Here is a 9,119-nt window from a genome sequence, read left to right as displayed (position 1 = left end):
CAGAGAGAGAGACAGAGAGAGACAGAGAGACAGAGACAGAGAGAGAGAGAGAGAGAAAGACAGATAGAGAGAGAGACAGAGAGAAAGACAGATAGAGAGAGAGACAGAGAGAGAGAGACAGAGAGAAAGGCAGAGAGAGAGACAGAGAGAGAGAGACAGAGAGAGAGAGACAGAGAGAGAGAGACAGAGGGAGAGAGACAGAGAGAGAGACAGAGAGAGACAGGGAGAGAGAGTCAAGGAGAGACAGAGAGACAGAGAAACAGAGGCAGAGAGAGATAATGCTGAAGCAAGGAGGGACAGCTGACTGTGTTGTGGGCGTTATGTGAATGCAGGTTGTTGTTGTAATGCACCCACACTGTTGTTGACAAGTCTTTATTTTCCTCCGCTCAGGTTCAAGTCTGCCGAGGTGATGGTGGGTCTGCTCGAAGGCATTACCTCCAGATTCTCCACCGAGGAGGACCTCGAGGAGGTCAGAATCCGCATGCTCAGCTCCGACACCGCGTCGACTCACTGACACAGTCTCCCACAGCCGACAGGAAGAGCCCCGCGTTTCTCTAACACTGCTTACGCTGTAGGGGGCGCCCCACGGAGAGTGAACCACGGCAAGAAATGTAGTTCCGTATGGGTAATGCGCAAAGCAAGATCCCACAAACAGCACTGACCCTCCCATAGTGCGGCGCTCCCTCAGCACTGACCCTCCCACAGTGCGGCGCTCCCTCAGCACTGACCCTCCCACAGTGCGGCGCTCCCTCAGCACTGACCCTCCCACAGTGCGGTGCTCCCTCAGCACTGACCCTCCCACAGTGCGGCGCTCCCTCAGCACTGACCCTCCCACAGTACGGCGCTCCCTCAGCACTGACCCTCCCGCAGTGCAGCGCTCCCTCAGCACTGACCCTCCCACCGTGCGGCGCTCCCTCAGCAATGACCCTCCCGCACTGCGGCGCTCCCTCAGCACTGACCCTCCCGCAGTGCGGCGCTCTCTCAGCACTGACCCTCCCACAGTGCGGCGCTCCCTCAGCACTGACCCTCCCACAGTGCGGTGCTCCCTGAGCACTGACCCTCCCACATTGCGGCGCTCCCTCAGCACTGACCCTCCCACAGTGCGGCGCTCCCTCAGCACCGACCCTCCCATAGTGCGGCGCTCCCTCAGCACTGACCCTCCCACAGTGCGGCACTCCCTCAGCACTGACCCTCCCACAGTGCGGCACTCCCTCAGCACTGACCCTCCCACAGTGCGGCACTCCCTCAGCACTGACCCTCCCACAGTGCGGCGCTCCCACAACACTGACCCTCCCACAGTGCGCACTCCCTCAGCACCGACCCTCCCACAGTGCGGCGCTCCCTCAGCACTGACCCTCCCACAGTGAGGCACTCCCTCAGCACTGACCCTCCCACAGTGCGGCACTCCCTCAGCACTGACCCTCCCACAGTGCGGCGCTCCCACAACACTGACCCTCCCACAGTGCGGCACTCCCTCAGCACCGACCCTCCCACAGTGCAGCGCTCCCTCAGCACTGACCCTCCCACAGTGCGGCGCTCCCTCACCACTGACCCTCCCACAGTGCGGCACTCCCTCAGCACTGACCCTCCCACAGTGCGGCGCTTCCTCACCACTGACCCTCCCACAGTGCGGCGCTCCCTCGGCACTGACCTCCCACATTGCGGCGCTCCCTCAGCACTGACCCTCCCACAGTGCGGTGCTCCCTCAGCACCGACCCTCCCACAGTGCGGCGCTCCCTCAGCACTGACCCTCCCGCAGTGCGGCGCTCCCTCAGCACTGACCCTCCCACAGTGCGGTGCTCCCTCAGCACCGACCCTCCCACAGAGCGGCGCTCCCTCAGCACTGACCCTCCCACAGTGCGGCGCTCCCTCAGCACTGACCCTCCCACAGTGCGGCGCTCCCTCAGCACTGACCCTCCCACAGTGCGGCGCTCCCTCAGCACTGACCCTCCCACAGTGCGGCGCTCCCTCAGCACTGACCCTCCCACAGTGCGGCGCTCCCTCAGCACTGACCCTCCCACAGTGCGGCGCTCCCTCAGCACTGACCCTCCCACAGTGCGGCGCTCCCTCAGCACTGACCCTCCCACAGTGCGGCGCTCCCTCAGCACTGACCATCTGACATCACTCAGCCAAACTCACAGTGAAACCAAGCGCTGTTCCCGTTACCAGGGAAACGATACCCAACTTGGCTTCTGGAAGGTTGTCCCAGAATTGGCGGGGCAGAAGGGGGCGGGGGGGGTGCAGTGGGTGTAGGGTGGGGTCGGGAGCGTGACGGGCAGTAGGTGATTGAGTGGAGTGGGCAGGGGGTTAGAATCGAACTGGGCACACCCACCCCACTCCCCATCACCACCCAGCTGGCACTTACTGGGGGCAGAGCGAGGTTGGGGGACATTGGTTGACACCACCACTGGGGGGGAACTTGGCTGAGAAGTCACCAAGAGGTCAACGGTTGACCACTTTTGCCCCCCCCCCCCACCCCCACCCGCCCCAATTCGCCAAGCCCCGAGTGATTGTCCGGCTGCGCGAGGTGGCTGAGAGATGGGAACCGCTGTCCAGTGTGCCCTTCCCCTGCCCGCGTGCACCTCCTTGGCATGGCGGCCATCTCGACCACCCCCTCTCCCCCGCACGCACCCTCACCTTGCTTTGCAGCCATCTTGACCGCCCCTCCCCCCCAGGCATGCCCTCACCTTGGCATGTTGGCCATTTTGACTGCCCCCCCCTCCTCCACATGTGCCCTCACCTTGGCATTGCGGCCTTCCTGACCACACCCCCCCCTCCCCCACTCCCCCGCACGCGCCCTCACCTTGGCATGGCGGCCATCTTGACCACCCCCCCTTCCCTGCGCGCCCCCTCAACTTGCCACGGCGGCCATCTTGATCGCCCCCCACTCCCCCGCGCGCGCCCTCACCTTGGCATGGCGGCCATCTTGACTGCCCCCCCCACCCTGTGCCCTGACACTCTTCTCGCTCTTTCCCCTGCAGCTCCAGCACTTCAAGGAGACCCTGGAGACCGGCGGGTATCACTTCACCAATCGCATCCTGACCAAGGCCATGGAGAGGACCAGGTCCTACATCCAGTGGAGAAAGGAGAACGAGGCCGCCATCGACCAGTGGGTTCAGAACAACCTGTGAATGCCCCAGGCGTTCCACGTCCCTCCTACCCCTAGTATTTCGGTTGGCCCTTCACCCTCTCCCCCCACCCTCTGTCCCCCCCCTCCCCCTCGTAGACCCTCCACCAGTGTTGGAGACGCCATTCTTCACTCCAGTGGGAGATGCCAACCTCACCATGTTGGCCTGACAGTTGGTGCCCCCAGTGGGTGAGGCCAACCCCGTCCCCGCCAATCCCATTGCCTCTTTCTCTCCCCTCCTCCCACTCCTCCTGCGGACAATCCTTCTCCCATTGGCACCAGATTGCCACTGTAGAGGGGGGGGCGTCTTCACTGGCGTCACCTCTTGCAGCCCACCAGGCAGCCAATGGGCGGCCCCGCTCAGGAGTGTGCGAGGGAGGGCCGAAGGTGAACGCGACTCGTGGCCATTCTCCCCGCCTCCCCCCTCCCTCCTGTCCCTCCGGCACCGATCGGGAGGGCCGCGAAGAAAGTAGGCCTCAGGCTTCTGCGGCTTCGATCCACACCGGCCTTCCAGACATTCTCTTCCCCAAGAGACATCGAATTCCGCTTCCCCTGTCAACAGGGATGAGGCCGAGTGGGATGCGTAGTCAACGCCCCCTCAACCGCCATCGCAAACACTTTCCCCCCCCCCCCCACTTCACGTGGGTCCTCCCCAAACGGACACAGCTCCTGACAACGGATGGCAGGCCTTCAGAATCCATTAACTGGTCAATTCTACTTCAGTGGACCCGGGCAAGGCCTGATGGTTGATGACTCCGGGCTGAGGGAGGGGGGAAGCAAGGGGGGTTGGTTTCCATACATGTCCCAGTTGGAATTTGGCGTCCATTCGGAATGCTCCCGTCCAAAGAAGTCATGGGGGTTTTTTTTCCGGGATGACGTTTCTTCTCGATGGCCTCCACTTGAGGCCCCACACAAGCCGGGCGTGGCAGAGCCAGGGTGGCTAACGGAAGCCATGTTGGAGGATCGTCATTGGCGTTAGTTGTCCCCAGTGGCTTTCCCTGGGTGAGGAAGCCATTATGTCTGTGTCACTCCTCGTGTCTCGAACTCCCTGGCATGCAGTTTTCAGGGAAGCCTCTCTCCACTACCACATGTCCAATCGGACATCCGTTGGCATGAGTCACAAGCGAGGATGTCCACCCCAAACCAACTACCTCATGGAAAGAACTATTTTGCCACACTCTTATCAAATAATTAAAATTCTTTTGCCATTTGTTGAAATTGGGTGTCGTTATTCTTGTTCCTCCCTCCTGAACCCTGAACTCCTTCCTACGGTGGTCCAGCAGAACTTTAACTGGGCTTCACGGTGGCACAGCGCCTAGCACTGCAGCCTCACAGCGCCAGGGACCCGGGTTCGATCCCCGGCTCGGGTCACTGTCTGTGTGGAGTCTGCACGTTCTCCCCGTGTCTGCATGGGTTTTCTCCACACGGGGACTGACTGATGTCCAATAACAATCCTGGAACTCCCTCCCTAACAGCACTGTAGGTGTACCTACCCCACACACGAGGACTAAATGATATCCAATAACAATCCCAGAATTCCCACCCGAACAGCACTGTGGGTGTACCTACCCCGCACACAGGGACTGACTGATGTCCAATAACAATCCTGGAAATCCCTCTCTAACAGCGCTGTGGGTGTACCTACCCCACACACGGGGACTGACTGATGTCCAATAGCAATCGTGGAACTCCCTCCCTAACAGCACTGTGGGTGTACCTACCCCACACACGGGGACTGACTGATGTCCAATAATAATCCTGGAAGTCCCTCTCCAACAGCACGGTGGGTGTACCTACCCCACACACGGGGAATGAGTGATGCCCAATAAGAATCATGGTACTCCCTCCCTATCAGCACTGTGGGTGTACCTACCCCACACACAGGGACTAACTGATGCCCAATAATCATCCTGGAACTCCCTCCCTAACAGCACTGTGGGTGTACCTACCCCACACATGGGGAATGACTGATGTCCAATAACAATCCCGGAACTCCCTCCCTAACAGCACTGTGGATGTACCTACCCCACACACGGGGACTGAGTGATGTCCAATGACAATCCTTGAACTCTCTCCCTAACAGCACTGTGGGTGTACCTACCCCACACACGGGGACTGACTGATGTCCAATAACAATCCTGGAACTCCCTCCCTAACAGCACTGTGGGTGTACCTACCCACACATGGGGAATGACTGATGTCCAATAACCATCCTGGAACTCCCTCCCTAACAGCACTGTGGGTGTACCTACTCCACACACGAGGACTGACTGATGTCCAAAAACAATCCTGGAACTGCCTTCCTAACAGCACTGTGGGAGTACCTACCCCACACACAGGGACTGACTGATGTCCAATAACAATCCCGGAACTCCCTCCCTAACAGCACCGTGGGTGTACTTACCCCACTCGCAGGGACTGACTGATGTCCAATAACAATCCCGGAACTTCCTCCCTAACAGCACTGTGGGTGTACCTACCCCACACACGGGGACTGACTGATGTCCAATAACAATCCTGGAACTCCCTCCCTAACAGCACTGTGGGTGTACCTACCCCACACACGGGGACTGACTGATGTCCAATAACAATCCTGGAACTCCCTCCCTAACAGCACTGTGGGTGTACCTACCCCACACACGGGGACTGACTGATGTCCAATAACAATCCTGGAACTCTCTCCCTAACAGCACTGTGGGTGTACCTACCCCACACACGGGGACTGACTGATGTCCAATAACAATCCTGGAACTTCCTCTCTAACAGCACTGTGGGTGTACCTACCCCACACATGGGGACTGACTGACGTCCAATAACAATCCTGGAACTTCCTCTCTAACAGCACTGTGGGTGTACCTACCCCACACACGGGGACTGACTGAAGTCCAGTAACAATCCCATAACTCCATCCCTAACAGCACTGTGGGTGTACCTACCCCACACGGGGACTGAGTGATGTCCAATAACAATGCTGGAAATCTCTCTCTAACAGCACTGTGGGTGTACCTACCCCACACGGGGACTGTCTAATGTCCAATAACAATGCTGGAACTCCCTCCCTAACAGCACTGTGGGTGTACCGACCCCACACGGGGACTGACTGATGTCCAATAACAATGCTGGAACTCCCTCCCTAACAGCACTGTGGGTGTACCTACCCCACACGGAGACTGACTGATGTCCAATAACAATGCTGGAACTCCCTCCCTAACAGCACTGTGGGTGTACCTACCCCACACGGGGACTGACTGATCTCAAATAGCAATCCTGGAACTCCCTCCCTAACAGCACCGTGGGAGTACCTACCCCAGATGCGGGGACTGACTGATGTCCAATAACAATCCTGGAGCTCCCTCCCTAACAGCATTATGGGTGTACCTACCCAACACACACGGGGACTGACTGATGTCCAAAAACAATCCTGGAACTGCCTCCCTAACAGCACTGTGGGTGTACCTACCCCACATGGGGACTGACTGATATCCAATAACAATCCTGGAACTCCCTCCCGAACAGCACTGTGGGTGTACCTACCCCACTCACAGGGACTGACTGATGTCCAATACCAATCCTGGAACTTCCTCCCTAACAGCACTGTGGTGTACCTACCCCACACACGGGGACTGACTGATGTCCAAAGACAATCCCAGAACTCCATCCCTAACAACGCTGTGGGTGCACCTACCCCAGACACGGGGAGTGACTGATGTCCAATAACAATCCTGGAACTCCCTCCCTAACAGCACTGTAGGTATACCTACCCCACACACGAGGACTAAATGATATCCAATAACAATCCCAGAATTCCCACCCGAACAGCACTGTGGGTGTACCTACCCCGCACACAGGGACTGACTGATGTCCAATAACAATCCTGGAAATCCCTCTCTAACAGCGCTGTGGGTGTACCTACCCCACACACGGAGACTGACTGATGTCCAATAGCAATCGTGGAACTCCCTCCCTAACAGCACTGTGGGTGTACCTACCCCACACACGGGGACTGACTGATGTCCAATAATAATCCTGGAAGTCCCTCTCCAACAGCACGGTGGGTGTACCTACCCCACACACGGGGAATGAGTGATGCCCAATAAGAATCATGGTACTCCCTCCCTATCAGCACTGTGGGTGTACCTACCCCACACACAGGGACTAACTGATGCCCAATAATCATCCTGGAACTCCCTCCCTAACAGCACTGTGGGTGTACCTACCCCACACATGGGGAATGACTGATGTCCAATAACAATCCCGGAACTCCCTCCCTAACAGCACTGTGGATGTACCTACCCCACACACGGGGACTGAGTGATGTCCAATGACAATCCTTGAACTCTCTCCCTAACAGCACTGTGGGTGTACCTACCCCACACACGGGGACTGACTGATGTCCAATAACAATCCTGGAACTCCCTCCCTAACAGCACTGTGGGTGTACCTACCCACACATGGGGAATGACTGATGTCCAATAACCATCCTGGAACTCCCTCCCTAACAGCACTGTGGGTGTACCTACTCCACACACGAGGACTGACTGATGTCCAAAAACAATCCTGGAACTGCCTTCCTAACAGCACTGTGGGAGTACCTACCCCACACACAGGGACTGACTGATGTCCAATAACAATCCCGGAACTCCCTCCCTAACAGCACCGTGGGTGTACTTACCCCACTCGCAGGGACTGACTGATGTCCAATAACAATCCCGGAACTTCCTCCCTAACAGCACTGTGGGTGTACCTACCCCACACACGGGGACTGACTGATGTCCAATAACAATCCTGGAACTCCCTCCCTAACAGCACTGTGGGTGTACCTACCCCACACACGGGGACTGACTGATGTCCAATAACAATCCTGGAACTCCCTCCCTAACAGCACTGTGGGTGTACCTACCCCACACACGGGGACTGACTGATGTCCAATAACAATCCTGGAACTCTCTCCCTAACAGCACTGTGGGTGTACCTACCCCACACACGGGGACTGACTGATGTCCAATAACAATCCTGGAACTTCCTCTCTAACAGCACTGTGGGTGTACCTACCCCACACACGGGGACTGACTGACGTCCAATAACAATCCTGGAACTTCCTCTCTAACAGCACTGTGGGTGTACCTACCCCACACACGGGGACTGACTGAAGTCCAGTAACAATCCCATAACTCCATCCCTAACAGCACTGTGGGTGTACCTACCCCACACGGGGACTGAGTGATGTCCAATAACAATGCTGGAAATCTCTCTCTAACAGCACTGTGGGTGTACCTACCCCACACGGGGACTGTCTAATGTCCAATAACAATGCTGGAACTCCCTCCCTAACAGCACTGTGGGTGTACCGACCCCACACGGGGACTGACTGATGTCCAATAACAATGCTGGAACTCCCTCCCTAACAGCACTGTGGGTGTACCTACCCCACACGGAGACTGACTGATGTCCAATAACAATGCTGGAACTCCCTCCCTAACAGCACTGTGGGTGTACCTACCCCACACGGGGACTGACTGATCTCAAATAGCAATCCTGGAACTCCCTCCCTAACAGCACCGTGGGAGTACCTACCCCAGATGCGGGGACTGACTGATGTCCAATAACAATCCTGGAGCTCCCTCCCTAACAGCATTATGGGTGTACCTACCCAACACACACGGGGACTGACTGATGTCCAAAAACAATCCTGGAACTGCCTCCCTAACAGCACTGTGGGTGTACCTACCCCACATGGGGACTGACTGATATCCAATAACAATCCTGGAACTCCCTCCCGAACAGCACTGTGGGTGTACCTACCCCACTCACAGGGACTGACTGATGTCCAATACCAATCCTGGAACTTCCTCCCTAACAGCACTGTGGTGTACCTACCCCACACACGGGGACTGACTGATGTCCAAAGACAATCCCAGAACTCCATCCCTAACAACGCTGTGGGTGCACCTACCCCAGACACGGGGAGTGACTGATGTCCAATAACAATCCT

Source organism: Mustelus asterias, unplaced genomic scaffold (assembly GCF_964213995.1).
Source record: "Mustelus asterias unplaced genomic scaffold, sMusAst1.hap1.1 HAP1_SCAFFOLD_655, whole genome shotgun sequence".
NCBI lineage: Eukaryota > Metazoa > Chordata > Chondrichthyes > Carcharhiniformes > Triakidae > Mustelus > Mustelus asterias.
This window is presented reverse-complemented; position numbering follows the sequence as displayed.